Source organism: Pinus tabuliformis, chromosome 1_2 (assembly GCF_031772625.1).
Source record: "Pinus tabuliformis cultivar Carrire ecotype Pingquan chromosome 1_2, CPIR1, whole genome shotgun sequence".
Taxonomy (NCBI): domain Eukaryota; kingdom Viridiplantae; phylum Streptophyta; class Pinopsida; order Pinales; family Pinaceae; genus Pinus; species Pinus tabuliformis.
In genome coordinates this window covers 1,237,150,097-1,237,158,545 of record NC_142298.1, presented here as the reverse complement: position 1 = coordinate 1,237,158,545, position 8,449 = coordinate 1,237,150,097, and positions in this window count along the sequence as shown.

Here is an 8,449-nt window from a genome sequence, read left to right as displayed (position 1 = left end):
CTTTAGTCTTCACACCAAACAAAACTCACAATTCTCCCTTAAACACAAACTAGAGAGCTACAAACTATGAGTAACTTGTTGATTACTCCAAAATCAAAACTCCAACCATAAATTAATTGGGACTAGCTTGTGCTTGGGAAGAATAGAGGTTTATATAGCTTGGATGGAGGGGATATGGCTCCTATTCTCATGGGAGAAGGCCTTATCTCCTAGATTATTTCCATCCTAATAGGGTAAAGGAGCCCAAATTGACCTCCTTGACTCCATCCATCCTAACCATTTACCAAAGTTCCATTACGAAGCTTCTAGAGCTAGAAGCTTTGACTCCATATTTAAAAAACTTTCCAAAAGAGGATCGATGCAACTGAGAAAGGGCTCAGTCGACCCGATCGATGCTAGGGACAGTTGTAATCCCTACATATCGATGTGAGGAGGACATAGGTCATTAGCACCGATCTTGTAAACTAGGATAAACAGAAGATTTTTGGGGAATGATGCAAAAGGGAATTGTTTTTCTCATGAAGAGGGACACAATGGGGTTTCTTCATGATAGGAAAGCATGTCAGGTACACTATAGAGGTCCTCTAATATCATATATGGGGAGTACATGGACAGTGACAAAATGCTATGCAATGTATGCTCCCTAAAGTGTGAAGGCCAAACTAGAGTGAGGGGTGAAATGATTTATAAGTGGAAGCGGGGAACTGGAGTTTGTCATCGGAAAACTTGCAAGCAAGCATAGATACATATAGATCACTGAAAACTCTGAATAATAATACATGAATCATGGTATGGACACAGCCATCTAGAGAATGATCATGTAAATGGATCCAAGGCATGGGTGCAACCATCCAATAGAAAGGATCATAATGAAACCAACATATGGTCACAACCACCCAACAATGAGAAGGATCACATATAACAACTCATGGTATGGTCACAGCCATCTAACTGAAAGAGACATGTATATCAACATGACCATGTTAGATCGCCTTGAAACCTAGACTTGTGTAATCTTAGCCCAGGGTCTTGCACTCCAAATGACCCGATCAAAATACAAATCCTAACATGTGAATGAATGTGTTGAAGTCGAACATGATAAAAAGTCGCTTGATTACTGGTCAATGATGTGAATCATTAAAAAGCGCAAGAGAAACCAGCAATAATGATAATGACTCTCAAGGTAGTGGTAGCACAATTCATGGAATGTGAATAAAGGAGTTGATGTTGAACACCCGTGAAATCAATCGATCGAAAGCCAATGATGTGACTTGTCATCGAGTGCGAAGAACTTTCCATTAGGGCATACAAGATCTAAGGTACTGGAAGGGAGTCTCTCATCTAGCTTCCTGGATAATGAGCTGAAGTCAATAAGAAGCGACCATGTCGAAAGAGGGCCATGATGTATCCCACATCATCAACACAAGACAAAGGGATGCTAATGATTTCAGATGATATAGAGAATTAGGAGTAAGTGTAACTGTAGAGGGACTAACTCTTGAACATATCGGTGATGCTAATGACCCATGTCCTCCTCACTCTGATATGCAGGGATTAAAATTGTCCATAGTGTCAATTAGATCGACATATCCCTTTCTCGGTTGCACCGATCATCTTTAAGAAATTTTTTAAATATGGAGCCGAAGCTTCCAGCTCTAAAAGCTTTATAACAAAATTCTGGTAAATGGTTAGGCCGGATGGAGTCAAGGATGTCAGTTTGGGCTCCTTTCCCCTATTAGGATGGAACTAATCCAAGAGATAAGGCCTTCTCCCATGAGAAGAGGAACCATATCTCCTCCATCCAAGCTATATAAACATCTCTTCTTCCCAAGCACAAGCTATTTCTACTTAAGTTCTGGTTGGATTTTTGATTTTGGAGTAATCAACAAGTTACCCATAGTTTGTAGCTCTCTAGTTTGTGTTTAAGGGAGAATTCTGAGTTTGGTTTGGTGTGAAGACTAAAGGGAAGAGCCTTGAGAATAGCATTGTTGGGGCTATCCAGTTACTAGACTTCCATTATGAAGCTTCTAGAGCTGGAATCTTCAGCTCCATATTTAAAAAACTTTCCAAAAGAGGATCGTCTCGACTAAGAAAGGGCTTAGTCGATCTGATTGGTGCTAGTGACAATTGTAATCCCTACATATTGGTGCAAGGAGGCCACGGGTCATTAGCGTCGGTCTTGTAAAATGGGATAAACATGAGATTTTGGGGGAATGATGCAAAAGGGAATTGTTTTGCACATGAAGAGGGACACAATGGGATTTTCTTCATGATAGGAAAGCATGTCGGGTACAATGTATAGGTCCTTTGGGATTGTAGATAGGGAGTATAGGGAGTATAGGGACAGTGACAAAATGTTGTGTAATAAGAGGGCCCTTGCAAATAGAGAAGGTTTTGCATTCACATATCTTTTTCATCTATTCATACGTTTTTAGAATTAGTTTGTAGTATTGATTTCAATGAGATAACAATTGCAATATTTCATTAGTCGCTCCTTTCTCAAATTAATGTGATTTTTATGATAATGTATCCTTTTCATAGATTTCTTTATGATTACAGAGTGTTTCATTTCAAGATTTAATAGATTTCTTTAGAGTTTCAAATTACAATATTTAATTTTCAACTATGTGTGATTTCTTTATGATTTCCATTTCAAATCATTCAATTTTAGAGTATGAGTGATTTTTTTATAGCTTCATTTCAGAACCTTTTCAAATATGAGTGATTGATAATGATAGATGTGTGGTTTTTCATTTTGAATAAAAGTTAGTTCCATTTTGGTTTTTACGCAAAGGATTGCTAGAACGTTAGATGATCAATTCTGCTTTAGAGATTAAATTTGTGTTGCAATAGATTACTTAAAAGTTTTCTTAATAAGATAGTGTGAGTTTGCCTTAAAGTTCATTTTAGCAAGTGTGAAGAGCATTTTTTATTTCATTAGAAAATAATAGGAATAGTTATTGTGTTAAAATCCATTTTCTTTGAAGAGTGAGATAGGAATAAATTGCATCCTTAGAAGTAAATCTCAATAACTTAATCATGCACATTAGCAATCTAATTTAATAAAATGACTTCTAGTATATATAGTGAATTTGCACTTCACAACCTTACCAACTCCAGTCGATAATTCATGTAATAATTTAAGACAATTAAATTGACAAACATTTTAGCATCTTGCCGAGGAAGTGTAAATAGAAGTCTTAGTTATTTTTTCATTTTGATAAATTAAATAATAATAAAAACAACGAAAAAAACAACATTATATTCATAGGAAAAGAGACTCTAGGGGTAGATTTTGTAGGTATAGGAAAGAGTTTAATTCCAATAACATCACTCACCCCACTACGAGCTCATAGTGCCACACCACCCACACAAACTAGAATTCCATCCATAGCAGACAAACACAAAATCCCAAAGGTATTAAGATCCGAAATCGAACCTAGAGATTCATGAACTTCCCCAATAGAAGCCATAATAAAAGAAGAAGATCCCATATCCCCAAAAACAAGAGTAATTTTCCTATCTTCAACTGGAGAACAACTTCTAGGTCAAGAATTGGAAGTTCCTATTGAAGAAGTGGACGAAGAAGCCTATTTTAAAAAAACATTGATAGAAGAACCAAAGGAACTAGAGGAAGTTGAAAACCTAATCTTGGAACCGTAACCCTATATTAGTTCTTAAGAATCTACAATGTCTAGAGAAGGGGAAGGAGAGGTACATAATTTGAATGGTCAACAACCTAGGATTGGAGGAGGAAGAGGAGGAAATACGGGAGATGGAAGAGTTGGAGGAAGAGGAAGAGGAATATGAGAAGATATAAATCCAAAACCTTTTGGATTTCCTATCCTCAATGAAGATACAACTGTGACAATGAAAAATATCTCATCCTCTATCCTTCCAAACTTTCATGGACTAACGAGTGAAGATCCTGAAACATTTCTCTTTGAATTTGAAGTCTTGTGTAGATCATATGATTATTTGCATGATTCTCAAAAGTTGAAATTATTCCCTGCAACCCTTAAATATGTAACATGAAAATGGTTTATGAGTTTAGGAATAAACTCAAGAAGAACATGGAAACAAATGAAAACTATATTCTTAGATAAATATAAGGACTATTGTATGCCCCATAATATTAAGTATGAAGTCTTTAAAATGGTACGGAAAGAAGATAAAAATCTTGAAGATGTCATTGAATGAGTTGCTTATAATGTTAAAAGGCAAAAATGAATAATATAAATGAGGAAACTTTGAAAGCTTTCTTATTGAAATCCATTAGAGATGAGTGGATTGATATTCTCAATCCAATTGGTAAGGGAGACATTTCTCAATTGTCACTAGGAGAAATTTGTGAGTTATGCATACACATTTCAAAGGGAAAAGCAAGAACCAAGAAAAATCCAAGAGATACTCTTTTATCAAGGATTACTAAATCTGCAGCTGGGACAGTAAATAGAGCAGAATTAGGGAATTTTCTTGATAACTTTAAAACAAACATTTTAGGGAGTCTTAGTGAACAAATTAACACCCTTAAAATACAAAACAAGAAAAATACTGAAAACGTTGCATTGTCCATTTTTTGCCCTAAGTGTAGAAGAAACATGCCTTGAGAGAATGTCCTCTTGATTTAAAAATTGTAGAAACTTGTGTTATATGTGTGGAAAATCATGATACAAAAGAATGTCATTCAATACCAGGTCTTAAAGTTATCTATCAAGAAGAAGGAGTACCAAATTAGGTAGACCCTCTTTGTTTTATTGCTAAAAGACCTTGGAAGAATCCACAACCAAATACAACTCAAGGCTTTAATATTCAACCATTTTCACAATCATCACAAAGTAATTCGACTAACCAATGCCTTGACAATCTTAGCCACAACCTTGGTTTCAAGGATGGAAAAACCATTATGGAAAATACCATTAATATCCTCAATTTCAACAATTTCAACAATCATATCCTACTTTTCCTTCATAATATTATCCTAAGCCCATTCAACAAACTCAACCTCACAGTTTGAATCCTCAACTTTCATCACCATTTCCTCAAAGACAAAACTAGTTTCCTACCCAAACACTCCCAAATATGAACAATAATAAAAACACACAACCTATTTATAATATGGAGGGGCAAAATTTTATAACTTACATGATAACTCCACTAGATCTAAGCAATGTTCAACTTATCTCATAGAATATTATAGAAATAGTGCCCATCAGTCATTATTCAAGAAAGTGAAAAAGAAAAGATCTCTGAAGAAGAGAAGTTTCTTAATGAAAAATAAAAAACTCAAAAACAAGTTACTCCAACACATTCAAATAACTCAACTCATATTATGGAACAACCTTCAGTAACTATTTCAAAACCACCTTTTCCCGTGAGAGTAAAAAATGATGAAGGGGTAGAAAAACATATTTTATTGCTTGATTATCACATCCTAGATGAACTAAAGAATGTTTGCATCAAAATTCCTTTTCTACAAGCCATTAAGGAAATCCCAACTTTTGCAAAGACAATTAGGGAATTGAGCATAAAAAGATTAGGAAGGAAAAGAAAATAAATCAAAAGAATCCAACAAGTTGGAAAAATTGAAAATATCATGATGGGTAAGACAAAAACTTAGAAATATCTTGATCCAGGAAGTCCCATTGTGAAAACATACATCAACGGTGTAGATGATCAGGTGCTCAAAAAATAACTCAAAATTAAAAGTTTTTGGATCAGTGTGGAACCTAAATGACCACGTAGTGCTCGTCATCTAGAATCTGGCACAACTCATTTCACATGAAACAGACACCGTATGCTCCTAGAATCATGTTCTGTTCATTTTCCCAAACAGGTAAATTTGTGCATATAGTGACAGCGCACTCAACAATCCATACTATTGGAGTTGTGTTGACTACGTATGTTGACGTGGTAGGGTTGACTGGTCAACGGACTTCTTCAGCGAATGGTGTGTTGACACATGACAGGTACCTAGGTTCTAATTTGGTAGAATTTGATTGGTGGGAAGGTGGCCAACCACAAGCTGACACATGGCCCAACCAAAGGCTACCATGTCAAGGCTCGAGGGCCACCAAAATTTTGGTTAAGGTTCAGGCATCAGCAATAGGGGTCAAAACCACGACCTACAAGAAAAATTCCAAAGGCTCCTACCAACACGCCACATGGATATGTCTTAACCACTATAGAGTTCGACATATATTTAAGTTTGATGTTCACACCATTCTAGGGAAAGGGCCAACCCTTGGGCACATGCCACCCATGAGACTGCCATCGAAGCATAGTGGGGGCCCAACCAGCAGGGGTGGGCCATCTACCTTAGCCTCGGGCACGTGGCCCCCACATGTCCATAGAATTCAGGTTTAAGGCCTTATAGGTTATTTAAAGCATCTGACAATTTTGCCTAGAATTCAACAAAATCAGCACTCTGTTAGCTCAATTTGGGGTGAATTTGTAGGATGGTGCTGAAATTTGGGGAGTTTGTAGAACGAATAGTAGAAAGACTTGAGGAATTTGTAACTTCTTCAGTTTTTGACCAAATCAGGAGCAGAAAGAGGCTAGTGAGGCATTCTTGAGCATTCTAGAGCCATTGAAAGAAGGACCAAGGAGACGTAGCCCAGACAGGGTGAACTCCTTCATCATGTGCTTTTGTGAGACTGTTTTGGTGATGTTCATGTCTGTTATATGATGTTGTTCAGTCATTTGTTTATGTTGATTTGTACCTAAATTTTACATAAAAACACTCAAAAACTCATGTTTATACTTGCAATTAACCTCATGAATCCTTAAGCACCTTTTACATATTCTGAAGAGGAATGTAGCACAACAAAACTAGTTTTCCCATTCAGATTAGTGGAGATCCAAAATACATTGATTGATCTAGGAGAAACTATAAACATCATGAGTAAACAAACTATGAATCAATTAAAACTGTATAATCCTCAATATACACCTACACGGTTACAATTGGCAGATAGATCTGTAATCAAACCTGATGGTGTATTAGAGGATATATATGTATCCTTAGATTCTTGGGAATACCCTGTCAATTTTATGATTTTAACACCCAAGAATAACTTAGGAGGATATCCATTGATTCTAGGAATACCATGGCTAGCTACAACCAATGCTTTTATAAGTTGTAGATCTAGTGATATGTTCATTTCTGATGGGATCTCAACAAAGAAATTCACACTGTATCTACCTGTAAAAACAACAATAGAGGTTGAAAATGAATAATGGATAGATGATGACATTGATATGAGACCAATCTTTGTTACTTCACAAATAGATGAGGAAGATCAAATTTTGAATTTAATAGAAAATAATGAATCTTCATCATATTGTGAATCTAATCAATGTTTTCAAGAACAATACAATATTGAATATTTATCATCTCATCAACTACCCTTGCATTCTATGAAAAATTTTGGCAATTCTCCAATTGAAATATTTCAAGGAAAAAAATTGAATATAAACAATAGTTTGGGAGAATTTCAACAGAAAGAATTAATAAAGATGTTACAAGAACATTATGTTGCTTATGCATGGGAATATACTGACATGAACGGAATTTACACTAATACTTGTATACATCATATTTACATTGAATAAAATTCCAAACCAATTCGACAACCTCAAAGAAGAGTGAATCCAAATCTAAGGGAAATTGCTAAGGAGGAACTACAAAAACTGTTGAATGTCAATTTTATCTATCCAACATTAGAAAATCAGTGGGTTTCACCATTAGCCATTGTTCCTAAAAATAATGGAAGATGGAGAGTGTGTATTGACTATAGGGAATTGAATAAAGCCACTTTAACATATCACTTTCCACTTCCTTTCATAGATAAGGTTTTAGATACATTAGAAGGAAAGAAATATTTTTCATTCTTAAATGGTTTTAGTGGGTATAATCAAATCCAAGTAGCCCAAGAAGACCAACATAAAACGAACTTTACCTGCCCATGGGGAACTTATGCGTACCGAGTACTTCCTTTTGGATTATGTAATGCACCTGCAACATTCCAAAGAGCAGTATTAGGCATTTTTTCTGATCTAATTCATGATTGTGTGAAAGTGTATATGGAAGATTTTACAGTTTATGGAAATTATTTTGAAGAAGCTCTTCAAAATTTGGAAAAATTTCTCATTAGATGTAAAGAGGAAAATTTCTCATTAAGCCATGCAAAATGTTTTATGATGTTTACTAAGGGAATTATTCTAGGACACCATATTTCAAGAAATGGAATTAGAGTGGACACACCTAAAGTAGAAGTCATTTCTAAATTATCATTTCCAACCTATCAATGAGATGTTATAATTTTTCTTGGTTTCACTGGTTATTATAGAAGATTCATAGGAAACTTTACAAAAAATTGCATCTCCACTTTTCAAACTCCTCATTGGAAATCTGATTTCCAAAAGGCCTTTGAAACATTAAAAGAGA